Source organism: Protopterus annectens, chromosome 8.part0, assembly GCF_019279795.1.
Source record: "Protopterus annectens isolate FY-2018-M chromosome 8.part0, PAN1.0, whole genome shotgun sequence".
Classification (NCBI taxonomy): domain Eukaryota; kingdom Metazoa; phylum Chordata; order Ceratodontiformes; family Protopteridae; genus Protopterus; species Protopterus annectens.
Window position 1 is genome coordinate 710,653,928 of NC_056741.1, and position 14,899 is coordinate 710,668,826.

General features: G+C 44.2%; 1 protein-coding gene across 2 annotated transcripts in view; it reads left to right on the forward strand.

The window, feature by feature from the left end:
* GON4L (gon-4 like) overlaps positions 1-14,899 on the forward strand; it is a 3,426,849-nt gene that overhangs the window by 2,810,938 nt on the left and 601,012 nt on the right. The gene's annotated exons all lie outside the window — the stretch shown is intronic.

Below are 14,899 nucleotides of genomic sequence, written 5' to 3' on the forward strand. Positions count from 1 at the left end.
CGGACAGGGTGTAACTCAGGACCAATCCATCCTTCATGCCCAAGGCGGTATCCAGTGTGGTTCTTAATCAGTCCATTCATTTGCCAGCCTTCTTTCCCAATCCACAGAACAAAGGGGAATGGATTCTGCATTCCTTGGATGTGCACAGACAACTTAGATTCTCCTTGGACAGGACTAAACCTTGAAGAAAATCATAACAACTGCTGGTAGCATTTGCTGCAGGGGCAGAGGGGAAGGTTATTTAAAAAAAAAAAAAACATTTCTAAATGGATAAGCCATTGCATTAATTTCTGCTATAAGCACCATGGAAAACCTATCCCCCAGGGGATCAGATCTCACTCCACCAGGGCTGCATCTACTTCTGCAGCCTTTCTCAGAGGTGTTCCTACCAGGGACATCCTAGAAGCTGCTACTTGGAGTTCTGTACATACTTTCACCAAGCATTATCATTTGCCAATTTTCTCTAAATCCAGAGCTGGCTTTGCCACTGCTGTCTTGCAGGGCCTTATTGCTGGCCCTAATGCTATATAAACTCCTCCTGCCAACCATAGCTTTGGGAATCTACCCAAATGTAATGACTGCAACAGTGAAACACGAAGAACATAGTTGTGTACACTTACCATAAATGTAGATGTTCGAGTGTATTCACTGTTGCAGTCCTGGTTACCCTCCCTCCAGCCCCCCTAACTTCTTCTGGCAATACCTCTACTCTCCTTTACTATGCTTAAAAGCCTTTTTTCTGGTGTATTTGCTTTTTGTTGGAGGTATACATGTGTGTTTTTATGTTTATTTGCTCCCCATTGGGGGGGGGGGGCACCTGACATCTGGGAAAAACTGATGTAATGATGTCGGCTGCATGTTTTATACCCCTGACGTCATGGAAGAAGGGACAGCAACCGACGCAGGACCCAAGACTTTGTTAATCAGGCCGACTGAGGGCAACCTGCAAGCAGATTACCCAAATGTAATAACTGCAACAGTGAATACACTCGAACATCTACATTTATGGTAAGTGTATACAACTGTATTTTGTGGCTGTGGCCACTAAGAAGGAACTAGTAAAACAAAGTTCCACTGCCCATCCCCTTAACAGAGAGTCTAGGGCTTTGGACAGATTTGGAAAGCATGTCTATACCTCAGTGACTTTTGCCCTCAGATCGCTGAACTAACTGGCACATTTTACAAGACTCAAGAGTTATTTGATTAAGAAACTGTCAAAATCCCTTCCTTGGAACACTACTGCTGAGACTCTGTCTTCTGTGGCCACACATTTGGCAACCCTTCAGTTCATCTCAAATTCATCCCTGAGGCTTATCTCTCATCTAGCTGAGGATACCTCAAGGGTAACGGATTCAGGCATTGCCTGGATGTGCTTTTGTGAATTTTGCAGAGCCCTTCAAGTCCTCTTTCATCACTGCTTCTTTTGATGGAACCTCTTTGTTTGATCCCAAAGTGAAGGACACACTCTCCACATGCGAGCAAGACAGAAAGACCCTCTCTGCTGTTGGAATATGTTTTTCAACCCCTCTAAGTCCTTCTCTAGGAGCTAACGGAGAGGATGAAAAATGTGTTTCAAAAAATCCCAGGGTCCTTTCCAAGATTCACAGAGAGATGGTTCACCCAGAGGCAGAGAGAGGAACTCAAATGAAAGACATGGTCCACAAAACCAAGGGTCTAAAGATTCATTCTCTGACAGACCCAATCAGTGCTCCTGAAAGGAGGCCAAATTTTCCCCCTCTGGAGGCAATCGGGGGTCATTTATCTCTGCCCCAGAGAGCCTGGCTAGACATCACAAAAGATTTGTGGGTGCAGAAGATTATTTCCAGAGGTTATATGAGTCCCTTTTCCTTTCAACCTCTGTCCTCATGAAATTTCCTGATGTTCCACCCAATCAGAGGAAGAGAGCACCACTAGAAATACAAAAGCTACTAGAAAACCGACATCCAAGAGGTTCCACCAGACTAGATAGTCTGGAACTTACTCACGGTTGTTTTTAGTGCCAGAGAAGACAGGGGAATGGAGACCAATTTTGGATCTCAGCAACTTGAATAAGTCAGTTCAACATACAAAAGACTGGGATGGTCATGGTTCAGTCCATTTTGCCCTTTTTGAGTGAGCAAAGATGACTGGATGTGCTCGATAGACTTTCAAAATATGTACTATCACATAAAAATGAATAGAAAGTCAAGAAGGTACTTGCGCTTCCAGCTGGGAGCCAGTCATTACCAGTTCAGAGCCCAGTCCTCTGGTCTCACCACAGCCCCCAGGGTGTTCACCAAATGCATGGCAGTGGTAGCAGCTTACTTAAGACTGCAGGGATTCTGGCTGTTTATCCAGACGATGGTCTCATTGCTGCCTCGATCAAGCATCTACTCATAAGAGTGAGAAATTAGGTACTTCAAAACATGTTCACTTCTAGGAATTGCCATAAATTACAGCAAATCTCCTTTAGAATCTTCTCAGATACTGGAGTTTATAGGAACAATTTTCAACACGTATCAGTGGCAGCTTCTCTTCCTCATGCAAGAGTACAGACTATCCGATTCCAGGTCTAGAAGATAATTCACAGTGCAGCAGTATCAACGTGATTGATTCTACAAGCCCTAGGGTCAGTGTCAACAGCCATAATTTTAGTTCCTCTAGTGAGATCCCACATGAGGATTCTTTAATGGATTCTAGCAAATCAACGCATGTTGGCCAAATAAAAATCAGTCAAGCATGCAAAAAGTATCTTTGGTGGTAGATTCTGTCAGAGCATATTCTCAAGGTTGTCTTTTCATTCTCCCTCAGCCAAATTCCATAGTGATCATGAACTCATCCTAGATTGGGGTGGGAGGCACTTCCTGAGGAAAACTGTGTAAGGCACTTGGTCCCCAGAAGAGGCCAACACACATTTCAGTATCCTAGAAATGAGAGCAGTGCTCTTAGCATTACAAGCATTTTAAGACTCTCTGCCTTCAGGAATGATTGTGATTCAGATGGACAATATTACTGGTAGTCTGGTACATAGACAAGGAGGAATCTGATCTTACATCTTGTGCCAAGAAGCCCTCAGAGTGTGGCAATGGGCGATCTCCTCCAACCAGTTTCTGATAGCAACACACATCCAAGGGAAGAGCAGCGTGATAGCAGACAAGACTGAGCAGGTCCATCCTACCTTTGAAGTGGTCCCTCAACAACAAAGTGGCTGAAATAATTTTCTGTCAATTGGACCAGCCTTGCTGTGGTCTTTTTGCTTCTCCCCTAAACAACAAGTGCATCAGCTTCTTTGCCCTGATCCCCTCCGGAGGAATCACCCAGGGACACACTGCTCCACATTTGGCCCCCTAGTCTCTATGCTTATCCCCCGACTCCCTTGATCCCCAAATTTCTACAGAAAGCTGCAAGGTTGAAAAGCAGAGTCATCCTCATTGCACCATACTGGCCTCAACAGATTTGGTTCCCCTTTCTTTGGCCTCATCTAATCTACCAACCTTGTATTCTGGATCCGATTCCAGACCACCTATCTCACCCAGTGAGACTGAGTCATCCATATTTCTTAAACCTAAAGCAAACAGCATGCGTTTTCCACTTCCTTTAATAGCCAGACAACCTATGCTGATCTCCCTTGTCTGTCACATACCTTTATCTTCATGTAAAGCTTCTACGAGGAAACTTTCCAGAAGTCAATGGAAGACGTTTGTTTTCTGGGTGCATCAGAAACATATTGACCCATTTTTCAGCTCCAATACACAGAGTATTCTTGAATTTTTGGCAACAGTTTTTAACAAAGGAGCTCTCTCCTCAACCATTAGAGTTCAGTTGGCAGCGATCTCTAACTTCCATATTGGTTTTGAGAATTCTTCCTTGGCTTCATCTAAGCATTGCAAGGCCTTCTTCAGAGGCACTCTCTCATTGAGACCACCTTATAAAGGCCTTGCTCCTCCATGCAACTTGAATTTAATACTGCAGACCTTAACTTATTTCCGCTTTGAACCAACAGCAAAATGTGATCTTAATTTTCTGACCTGGAAAACTACCTTTCTAGTGGCCATTACCTCTGCTGGAAGAATTTCTGAACTTCAAGCATTGTCCTCCAAACCTCCCTACTTGATTTATGAACCAACCCTTCTTTCCTCCCTAAGGTGGTGTCAGAATTCAACATCAGCTAGTCTATTAATCTGCCTGATGTTCTTCGTGTTTCACTGTTGCAGTCATTACATTTAGGTAATGTGCTTGCAGGTTACCCTCAGTTGACCTGATTAACAAAGTTTTGGGTCCTGCGTCAGTTGCTGTCCCTTTTTCCATGTCGTCAGGGGTATAAAACATGCAGCCGATGCCATTACATTAGTCTTTCTTGCCGTGTTTTGCCCGAAGCAGAAGCAGTTCGCAAGTGCCAGTCGGCCGACTCCTGAAATTTTCGTTTTAGAGTTTCAGAACCGAAGTCTTCAACTAAAAGCTAAGTACCCTGTTGGGGAAACTTTTTCTTGCTCCTTACCGATGTCAGTAAAAGTTAATAATTGCATTACTTGTGGAAAGCAAATACCTCATAAAGATTTTCATTCGTACTGTATTCCTTGCCTAGGCTCTGACCACGACATACCTTGCTGTCGGTTTTGCGCTTTATTTAATCAACAGCACTGTCTGTCGTTGGTATATTTTTCCCTCTACATATTTTGGTTCTTGGTTTAATTATCCAGAAATGTCGGTTAGCCATCTGACTATCGGGATTCTGAAAAATGCAAAGATAAAGACAGAGACAGGCTGCCGAGGTCCAAAACAGACGATGCTTCTCCTAAGCCAGTCGCCAGTACTCAGTGAGGCACTTTCACAGCCCCTGATACCCACTACTTCTGATTCGCAGGCCTCTACTGAGACCCATTCGGAGTCCGGTATGCTGCGAGATGCTTCACCTATGGAACCCGTGGATGTCTCTACCTTGGATGGGTCCGGAGCCGCTGTGCAGGCACCGGCTTCTGAGGGAGTATTCAGGCCTACGGACTTGCATATTAAATCAATGCCTATTTCATTACTAAGGCCTAAATCTCGATCCATGTCTAAAAAAATGGCGCCCAGGCCACATGCTCAGGCCTCTATGCCTAAAAAACAAATGATAAAAATGGCTGAAGACCTAATAACTCTAATCACGGGTAGCCAACCCCCCCCCCCCCCTTCTAAGAGGCCTAGGGCTCAGCTTGATTATGAATCTTCTGATCAGGATTCTGTTTTTTTCTGACTCTTCTGATGACCTGGATTTGTCTTTACCTACTTATGAGGATTCTGATGCAGAGGACTTTATTCCCTCTGCTTCCCCTCTTGAGGATTTTTCTTTTGGGGAAACCTTACATACTCTAAGTAAGCATTTTCACCGGGAAAGTCAGGAATTTTCTGATTCAAAAAAGAGGCTTAGGGATTTCCTTCTCCTACCTCAGCATAGGCCTTTGGCTATTCCTCCTGTACTAGACATTGTTGATGCCTTCTCGGAATCCTATTTGGCCCCTGATTACCTGCCTCATGCTCCCAGTAAACCTGACAGATACTACAGCGTCCCTGAGTCCCACAAGTTCCTTTTCAAAAATCCTATTGCAGATCCAGAGACTATTTCACAGGGGCCCAAGGGCATTAAGGCTTCTACTGCTAAAAGTCCTACCCCTTCTGATAAGAGACTCCAGGGTGCTGGATAGATGGGGTAAGAAGGTTTACACTTCTGCAAACATGGCCATTAGGGCTTTAAACTGCCAGTTTCATATGTTAAAATATCAGCAACGTGTTATTGGACTGCTTAAACAGAAAACGATGTTGATTCCTGACTGTGTGGGAAATAAAGACTTACAGGATTTAATGCATCCTGTTGAACAAGTTGGAAAACATACTTTGTAATGTTGTTTTGATTCTTTAGAGGCCTCTTGCAGAGCTGTTGTTACTGGGTCTGTGCTTAGAAGGCATGCTTGGCTTAAGGAGCAATCTTTGCCTGATCATGTTAAAGCTAAATTGTTGGATGCTCCTTTAAATCAGGACTGCCAGTTTGGCAACAAGGCTGAAGAAGTTCTTAAAAAGATGGAAGATAAAGCTAAATCTATGCAAACTGTTAAAGATTTTTTATACAAGTTCAGCCTCCTAGATTTAGTAGGCACTGGCCCTCTAAGAATTGGTCCTTTCCAGCCCCTTCCAGGTCTTTTCAAGCCAAACCCAGACACAGCAAAAACCCCAGGTTTCAGTCCCAGGGGACTCTCAGAACTAAGCAGTGGGGGGCCTCCACTTCCAAGTCTGGGAATAACAAGATCCCCCCCCTATGGTGAACTGTCTCACTGACTTCCTTTTAAAATTTCCAAGCACTTATCTTCTGACTGCCCCTTTGGGGGGAAAGATTACTCTTCATGCATGGAACTGGGAACTCACTACCCAGGACAAATGGGTTTTAAACATAGTGTCCCAGGGATACAGATTTCACTTCCACACGTTGCCAATGCCAAGTGGGTGGCCGGACCTACCCCCAAATCAGTGGGCAGAGGCCCAAAAACAAGTACTTTCTCTTAAGCATGGGGACTTTTCAACTGGTACCAGAAGAGGAAAAGGAACAAGGTTTCTACTTGAAACTGTTCCTGGTACCCAGAAAAGACAAATCATGGCATCCTATCCTGGACTTGTCTACTCTAAATACCTTTCTGGAGATTCCAAAATTCAAGATGCTGACTCTTCACCAATTACTTCCTATGCTAGGCAAAGACGCCTGGTTGGCAACACTAGATTTAAAAAAAGCATACCTGCACATCCCAATCAGGAAATCTTGCAGAAGATACCTATACTTCAAAGCAGGCTACACGCACTATCAGTTATCTGCACTGCCCCTTGGCTTATCTACTGTGCCCAGGATATTCACAAAGTGCCTAACTCCAGTTATTGCATTTTGCAGGCAAAGAAGTATTCAGATATACCTGGATGATTGTCTAATTCAGGCAGAAAGCCAGGACATACTTTTGAATCATCAGGTAAAAGGGTTCTAACTTGTCTAGGGTACACCATAAATGAAAAGAAATCACAATTGGTACCCTGTCAACAAATTACATTCCTGGGAGCAAGCTTGAATACAACTTCTCAGATGGCTTACCTCACGCCAGGAAAGCAAATTCATTTGACAACCTACTTCAAACAAGTGGCCACAAAAACCCTGCTATCTGCAAGACAAATACTGCAAGCCTTGGGGTTCATGGCCTCCTGCATTCTTCTAATTCCATATGCAAGACTGCATATGAGGAAACTACAGTGGTATCTAAAAAGCCTATAGGTTCGTAGGTAGGTACTAGGCTATCGGCCCAAGGGCCTACTTAAGCCTAGCCAGCAAGGTACCATAGCTTACGCCACCCAAGAAAGTTATTTTCCTGTGCCATTGTCCAGCAGAGAGACAGAAGTGATCCCCGGGGTGTATTTCCCATCCACTCATCAAGATTTTTCTTGAAGAGTGCTAATTGAAGAACTTTGCTTGACATAGATGGGTAGCTTGTTCCAGAGTATAGGAATTCTCTGGGACAGGAATATATCCCTCCAGCATGTCCCGTTTATTGTGGTGACAAGGTTTAGATCCCTAGAACGTGTAGCTTGGACAGATTGGGATTTCTTTAGGTGTAGCATGTCCAACAGCTCTGGATTTGACATAGCTTTATATGTTAGGCAGAGATCACCTCGGAGTGGGCGATATGCTATGGAGTAAAGCTGTAGTTTTTTGAGGCGGTCAGTGTAGGGCATTTGTTTGAGGCCAGTAATCCCCTTTGTGAGATACTTCTGTGGCCTTTCCAGCTGCTGCAGATGTCTTGTGAGGTACATTCCCAAAGGGGCATTGTACTCTATAACGGGTCTAATGAGTGATTAGTAGAGGGGAACAATTACCTCTTTTTTCCTGGATGAGAACCCTTTTATGATGAGGTGTGCCCGTAGAAGGACTTCTTGACTACTGTGGTGATGTGACTATCAAAGGAAAGACTACTGTCCACCTGGGTCCCAAGGTCTCTTATCACGCATTCAGTGTTAAGTAGATTGCTGCCTATGTGGTAGTTCATGGGTAAAGAGTTTTTACCAAAGGGGATGACTCTGCACTTTTTGGCATTGAGCTTGAGGCCATGGCTCTAACACCAGGCATCTGTCTCAGTGAGGCCCTTCTGTAGGATGTCCACATCATTTGGAGACTTGACTATGGCTCCTAGTTTGCAGTCATCTGCGAACTTCGTCAGCCAGAGGCCTTCTGTGTTAGCCTGTACTTCAGAGAAGTAAATACCAAACAGGAGAGGTCCCAGGACGGAACCCTGTGGCACTCCACTTGTCACTGCCTTGAGGTCAGATTTGGAGTCTGCAACTTTTATAGTGTGGGTTCTGTCAGTGAGCCAGTTGGCAACCCATCTTGTGACGTAGGGATTTATGCCTAGTTTAGTGAGTTTAGCTATAATTCCAGAATGGGGGATGGTGTCGAAAGCCTTGGCGAGGTCCAGATAGGCTGTGTGAACCACCTTACCCTCATCCACGGCTTTGGTGACTGCCTCAAAGAAGGCGATCAGGTTCAGGAGGCATGATCTGCCTTTCACAAACCTGAACTGGGTGGGATCCAGAGTTTGGCGGTTACCAATGTCTTTGTTTATGAGTTCCATGATGATACGTTCCATGGCCTTGCAGACCAGGCTCATCAGGCTAATAGGTCGATAGCTCCCGGGATCAGTGGTGGCTCCCCCTTTGTGGAGTAGGATAACTGTTGCTGTGTGCCATTCAGTGGGCACAAAGCCTGACGTGAGGCTATTATTGAACATGGTGCTTAAGTGGGGAGCCAGTTCGTTCTGAAGTTTGTGTAAAACGCAGCCTGGGATGTTGTCCGGTCCCATGGATGCTGTGTTTTTGGCTTTAGAGAGTGCATCTTTTACCTGCGTAGTTGTGATTACAGGGAATCTGCATTCTTCCTGTATAGATATGGGCCCTTTAGGGGGTGAGAGGGGGGTAAAGTTAACACTGAACCAATCTGCCAGGATGTTGGCAATATCAGTTGGTTCTGTAATTTTCGTGCCTTTGTGCTGTAACTCAGAGCAGATCTGGGTGTTGCCATCTAGATTCTTGACATAGCTATAGAATGCTTTGTGGTTGTCCTTGAATTTAGTGGTGATTTTGTTTTCGTAGCTATGGAGTCAACATTCTCACAGCCTAGAAACAATGATTCCTATCATACCTTGCCTATGCCTAGAGTTCTTTTGGTGGGCAGAGGCCTGCCACCAAAACAAGGGACTACTTTTCACACCACCCCCTGCTGCCCAAACCCTAATAACAGATGCATCAGACTATGCATGGGTGGCTCACCTGGCAGGGAAGTGCATTCAGGGCAAATGGGACCCAAGTCAAATGCACCTGCATATCAATCAAAAAGAAATGTTAGCTGTACAGAATGCTCTGACAGCCTTCAAGGACTACATTCTTTCAGGACAACTAATGGTAAAGACGGACAACACCATGGTTATGTGGTACATAAACAAGCAGGGGGGTACACATTCCTACCCCCCTCTGCAGACTAGCCATGGCATTGTGGAACACAGCCTTGAGCTACCAAGTGCACCTACAAGCTCAATTCCTGCCAGGAAAATTAAATGCACTGGCAGACGGACTAAGCATAAACCTCTTGGACCCATACGAGTGGTAACTTTAACCAATGATTTTCAACATGTTGACAAGCGAATGGAAGAGCCCAGATATCGACCTGTTTGCAACCCCCCAGAACTACCAATTGGACAAATATTGCACAAGGACTCCCCACAAACAAGCCTGGAAAGTGGATGCTCTGTCCTTCAGCTGGAAAAACCCATCAGTCTATGCCCCCCCCCCCCCCCCATGCTGCCTCTCCTCTCCAAAGTACTACTAAAAGTCAAACAGGAAAAACCAAGGATGATTTTGATTGCTCCAGACTGGCCACGCCAACACTCGTTCCCCCTCATGCGCAGTGTGTCACGGTTATCCCCATGGCACCTGCCTCAGACTCCTTCCTTGCTGTCTCAGCAGGAGAACCAGATTCTACACCGTCAGCTTCCAACACTGAGCCTTGCAGCCTGGCTAGTTACTTAAACTCTCCCTTACCATCCCTCAGCAAACCTGTGATGGATGTCATCCTAGAGGCAAGGAGGCCTAGTAATAGAAAATCTTATGCCGAAAAATGGAAAAGATTCTGTGCCTGGAACCAATCTCAAGGGATGAGCACAGCAGCACCCAATTTACCTCAGATTTTACAATACTTAACTGAAATGCTTAACAAGGGCCTGTCTTTTTCCTCCATTAAAATCCACGCCTCAACTGTTTCAGCTCATTATAACACAGAACCTCCCCTCTTCTCTCATCCACTGCTCAAGCAATTCCTCACAGGTGCCAAAACTTTGAGTCCACTCAGGAAAGCTCCAACCCCTGCCTGGGACCTTAACTTTGTATTAGAGAAACACACTCTAGCTCCTTTCGAGCCAATTGCTACTGCAGACTTAAAATTTTTTTCTTGGAAAACAGCTTTCCTTTCAGCAATCACTTCAGCTAGAATGGTATCTGAATTACAGGCTCTTATGGCAGTGGAGCCTTTCATCATCTTTCATGCAGACAGGGTGTCACTCAGAACCAATCCATCCTTCACGCCCAAGGTTGGTATCCAGTGTGGCTCTTAATCAGTCCATTCATTTGCCAACCTTATTAACAATCCACAGAACAAATGGGAACTGATACTGCATTCCTTGGATGTGCACAGACAACTTAGATTCTAGTTGGACAGGACTAAACCTCAAAGAAAATCTGAACAACTGCTGGCAGCATTTGCTGCAGGGGCAGAGGGGAAGGCTATTTCAAAGCAAACCATTTCTAAATGGATAAGCCCATTGCATTCATTTCTGCTATAAGCACCATGAAAAACCTATCCCCAGGGGATCAGACCTCACTCCACCAGGGCTGCATCTAGTTCTACAGCCTTTCTCAGAGGTGTTCCTACCAGGGACATCCTAGAAGCTACTACCTGGAGTTCTGTACATACTTTCACCAAGCATTATCATTTGCCAATTTTCTCTAAATCCAGAGCTGGCTTTGCCACTGCAGTCTTGCAGGGCCTTATAGCTAGCCGTAATACTCTCTAAACTCCTCCTCCAAACCATAGCTTTGGGTCTCCCTCAGGACTAACCCATCCTTCATGCCTAAAGTATTGTCCAGTGTGGCTCTCAACCAATCCATTCATTTGCCCACCTTTTTCTCTAACCCACAAAACAAGGGGGAAAGATATTAGATGTGCACAGACAACTAAAATTTTATCTGGACAAGGACTAAATCTTTTAGAAAAACTGATCAATTGCTAGTCAGCTTCGCAGCAGGGGTAGAGTGCAAGGCCATATCCAAGCAAACAATCTCCAAATGGATAGCACACTGCATTAATTTCTGCTGCAAACAGCAAAGGGGGTCAGGACGCATTCCACCGGGGCAGCCTCCACCTATGCAGCTTTTCTCAGAGAGGGTCCCCACCAGGGACATCCTGGAGGCTGCAATATGGACATCTGTTCATACCTTCATCAAGCATTACCACCTGCCTATCTTCTCCAAATCCAGGGCAGGCTTTGCCACCGCAGTCTTGCAGGGCATCCTAGCCAGCCCCCAGTCTTCTTGTCTGCCTCCACCCTTTTCTTCAGCTTTGGGAATCACCCTAAATGTGATGACTGCAACAGTGAAACACAAAGAACATAGTACAGTTGTGTACACTTACCATAAATGTTGATGTTCGAGTGTACTCACTGTTGCAGTCCTGGTTACCCTCCCTCCTGCACCCTAACTTCTTTTGGCTATACCTCTACTTTCCTTTACTATGCTTAAAAGCCTTTCTGGTGTATTTGCTTTTTTGTTGGAGGTGTACCTTTGTGTTTTTATGTTTAATTGCTTCCCATTAGGGAGGCACCTGACATCTGGGGCAAGAAAAACTGATGTATTGGCATCAGCTGCATGTTTTATACCCCTGACTTCATGGAAGAAGGGACAGCAACTGACACAGGACTCAAGACTTTGTTAATCAGGCCGACTGAGGGCAACCTGCAAGCAGATTACCCAAATGTAATGACTGCAACAGTGAATACACTTGAACATCTACATTTATGGTAAGTGTACACAACTGTACTTCCTCTTTCCAAAATTTGAAAACCGAGGAGAATGTGTGTTGCACTTGTTAGATGTCCATAGACAGTTATGTTTCTACTTACATAGGACAAAAGAATTCAGAAAATCTGATCAACTATCTGTCTCCTTTGCAGATGCCAAATTAGGTAAATCGGTTACAAAAGTAACCTTGGCAAGATGACTTGCCAAATATATACCTTTTGTCTACAGAAAATTGGGCTTTTAGTTACCAAAGCCTTTAAGAGCCCACTCAACTAGATCCATGACAACTTCATCAGTGCTTTTATCCAGACATTTCTTGGATGTCATATGTGCAGCTGCAACTTGGGCTAATCTTCATGTCTTTATTACTCATTACAAACTAGATCTGATCTCAAGGGGAAGAATAGCCTTTAGCTCAACTGTGCTCTGGAATATAATTCCTTAGAGTCCACCTAAGATTTCAAGTAGCTGGGGACTCTGTCCCAACTTTTGAGTGATATATGAAAATTGACATCATCAGATAAAGAAGTTATGTACTCATCGTAATGTTCCATCTGTATTGTCCAGTTTCATTCTTTCTCAACTCCCCTCCCACCAACCTCCAACCATTCAACAATGATTTCTGGAAGAACGAGAATTTTTAAGGACTGCTCTGGTCCTTCCAATGAGCTCCTGATAATGTCTTTCTGTAACCAGAAATTGATAGTAATATTTCTTAATTATTCTAATCTAGCAAACAAGATCTGAGGTATAACACAGAAACGCACAAATCCTCTGTCAACAGATAAAACAGCTGGGGTAGAAATATATTGAATCCAGTCTGATGAAGTGGTACATCCCTGAAAGCACTTACCTGTATGTTTTTCTACAATAAATCTCCTAGCCGTGGTACAGTTGGTGTCTGTTTTGCTGTTAAGATCTGAGGTATGTTAGGGGTTAGTGTATTGTGGGTAAGGGAGAAGCTCGAGAGCTTTATGATCACCACAAGCTATTATAACGACGGAGTCAGGTCTGAGGATTGGATTCAAATCCAACTGTTGAGGAAGAATGAAAAAATGGACAACACAGATGAAACATTATGGTGAGTACATAACTTATTTTTTTGGATGTAAAATACTTCAGCAACAGTTACATATGCTACAGCAACTTTGAACCAACAAGTGGAGGAATTATATTACATCAAAATGTAAAAATGTATATGCTAATTAAAAAAATATATGAAACAGTTTAACAGCCCATTGTCTAAGCACAATAATGCCCTTCAGAGAGGCACTATAGGGAAAATAACGGACCTTACTGGAGCATTGGGCCTCTGAACATCTCTGGGTGGTCCATTATTTCCCAGTAATGTCTACCCTTTCGTGTATTATTGCTTGTTTGGGCCTTCCCCCAATGAAGATAGGATAGCTGTGTAAGGTCTTCAAGGGGAGATCACTGTAGTTTTAAAGCTGCTCTCTGTCTCCCTAGGAGGGGTGTATAGTAACATTCCATTTTTAAGTTTTTACACCTTTGTATTTCCCAGATTAAGAACAATAGATTATTGCATTTGTAAGGGTGGTTGCAATGGTGCAACGGTTAGCATTGCCATCTCACAGCAAGAGGTTCTCCAGTTCAATTGTCTGCTAAAGGTGCCTTCTGTGTAGAGTCTGTATGTCCTCCCTGTGGTTATATGGGTTTCCTCCTGGTGCTGCAGTTTCCTCCCACATACCAAAGACATGCTGAAGGTGGATTGGACACTCTAAATTGACCATAGGTGCGAGTGTGTGCGTATGTGTGCCTTCTGTGAATGATTGGGTGCCAGGCTGGCAACTCAGCGCCATAAAACTCCATCGCCAATCGTTCTGCGGACCGTGTTCTGCTGTGGCAACCCCTAACAGGAAAAGCCAAAAGGAAAAGAAGATTATTACATTTTTAAGTTCCTGTTAAGACCAAAATAGACTTGAAAAACTAAGGGAAATTTCTGTAAGTGCTGTCTACATATCAGAACCTTGCACACCATTCAGGATTCCATGGAGTGGTGATGTGAGACCAGCATGGTTTTTCATAAGTTCAAATGTAATGCTGGGGAAAATAAACTATCCAAGCTGATGTTAAGGGAAATGGGACCCATATGTTATAGTAAAGTGACCTCTTCTTGAAGGTCTAATGTTATGGTAAATATACTTAAATACTTTTCTGTAAAAAAAAATCAAAGTGTATTGTGTTAAAAATATAGCTTAAGTTGGAATGAAAGTTTACTTTTACATATTATTTGTATTTGTGTCTGACTGCATGGAACAGAGAAATGGAGCCCTGACTGCAAACCAGGGGATTGGGGGGGGGGTTGTCCAGCAGCCTCAGCACTTAAGAAACCAGGTAGGGACGGAGAGAAGTGCAGGGGCATAGCCCACTCACCTCTGGGGGGGGGGTTGCATGTCCTCCAAGGCACACAGTGGTGCAATCTCCCTGATGGAAACTGAAGAGACCACCATTTTTGCTGGGGGATATGGACAGGACTGCTTGAAGGCTACTGTCTTTGCAAAAGTGAGAAGTTGTCCTTCATGGGCATCCAAGTTTGGGTATGTGTGTCCTAGAAGTGGGTCGAAAGCATAAATAAGTAAATAAATAAACTCAAATCTCCTCTTATCACTTCCTGGATGATGACCCCTCTTGGTTTTGTGTCTGTGTGTGTCTGTGTGTGTCTGTGTGTGTCTGTGTGTGTCTGTGTGTGTCTGTGTGTGTCTGTGTGTGTCTGTGTGTGTCTGTGTGTGTGTCTGTGTGTGTGTGTGTGTGTGTGTCTGTGTGTGTGTGT